Source organism: Octopus bimaculoides, chromosome 1 (genome assembly GCF_001194135.2).
Source record: "Octopus bimaculoides isolate UCB-OBI-ISO-001 chromosome 1, ASM119413v2, whole genome shotgun sequence".
Classification (NCBI taxonomy): domain Eukaryota; kingdom Metazoa; phylum Mollusca; class Cephalopoda; order Octopoda; family Octopodidae; genus Octopus; species Octopus bimaculoides.
Genome location: NC_068981.1, coordinates 101109421 through 101111196, shown reverse-complemented (window position 1 = coordinate 101111196; position 1776 = coordinate 101109421).

Here is a 1776-nt window from a genome sequence, read left to right as displayed (position 1 = left end):
ACACACACACACACACACACACACACACACACACACACATACACACACACACATATGATGAGTGTCTTTCAGTTTCCGTGAACCAAATCCTCTCACAAGGCTTTGGTCAGCTCGAGGCTATAGTAAAATCACTTGCCCAAGGTTTCACTCTATGGGATTGAATCCAGGCCCATGTAGGTCATCAGTCTACAGAAGTTTACACTGAACATCAAGTGCCTTCACCTTATCTGTCCGGAAAGTCACCTTTTCTTCTCATTCAACAAAAAAAAAAAAGCATAAGGGGTTATTTTATTCTCTTTGTTTTTGCTTGAGTGTATCATAGCTAGGAAAATGACAGGGTTGTTAGAGCATCGAATAGAAAGAATCCTTGAGTTATTCGCTTCGGTTCTCTGCTCAATGAGTTTAAATTCCGCCGTGATCAACGCCAATCTTCTTGCCTTCTGGATCAGTAAAATAGGTATTATTCACGGGTACTAGATTGATGGAATTGTTAAGATATTAGAGGAAAGTATTTCTTCTGGATCTTTACGTTCTGAGTTCAAATTCTGCTAACCAATTATGCATGATGGTATCCCGTTCAATCGATAATACCAGCGAGCCAAGCCGTATAGATAAGCTGGATATTGCACGCTGAAGATTCATCTAGTCGATAACGACTGAAGAGAAAATATACATCTTCTTTCCATGCATGGTTTATTACCATAATTTAATTCTTGTTTACTAAGAGGAGTCACTGAGATGGTCAATCTGTTTGCTTCCTCCTAATAAACAAACTTGCGACCTCAAAACCTGTTTTACTGAACCTATATACCTTGCCTTTCCTGACGGCATGAGCAAACGTAAATGTATTAGATTCGAATGGAAGTTAAATAGATTGATAGACAGATAGATATATAGATAGATAAATAGAGAAAGAGAGAGAGTTGGGTGAACGAATGAGAAACTAATTTTTAGTTTTGCCACTTACTTCAGTGAGAGATGAGCAAGGTCGCTCGCCCTGTCAAAAATAGTGACCAAATCTTTCTCAAACCAAATCTTACCGGGTTGAAGAAAAGGAAAGGTGCATTGGATAATATAGTCACAGATATACAATGTCTGAAAATGAGATGAGACGGTCAAAACTAGAATTTCCTTGATCATAGATCTTTTCATTCAGAGTTCACTCCGGCTAAAGAACAACATATCCATCACGTGGCAATACTCAACGAAGCATGCACTGTTGTTTATCTTCACTCACAGAACCCTCCTCTTCCCCTTCGCTTCTTCTGAACTCTTTTTCCGCTCGTGAGTATCCCTCTTCTCGTAAAGTAATCGTTGTTTTGTTGTGGAGAAATCTTAGTAAAACAACCACTTACACAAACGCTACAGTTGTAACGCGTAACGGATGAAACTCAGAAATAATAAAAGATGTTAGTTTAGTCGAATTTCAACATCTGTTCCGTACATGGAAGGAGTGGAAGATGGCCAAAGCGGCGGTTGTCTGGCTAGGTGGCTGGCTGGTTGGCTGGTTGGCTGGCTGGCTGGTTAGCTTAGCTCTCTGGTTGTTTGGGCTAGCGTGTTTAAATAAATATTAGTTTACTTTGCATGCCGTTTTTAAACAACAATGTGTTCTCGTACGAAAACAAAGTTTTCTTGTGAATTTATCGATGTGCCTTATACACCTCCCTTTCTGTCCAGAGTAGTGATCCAATACTCTAACAACTTAGGATTCAAAAACCTACAACTTTTTTGTACCTTGCTAAAAGGACTCCGATATCTATGAAGTATTGTTTTATG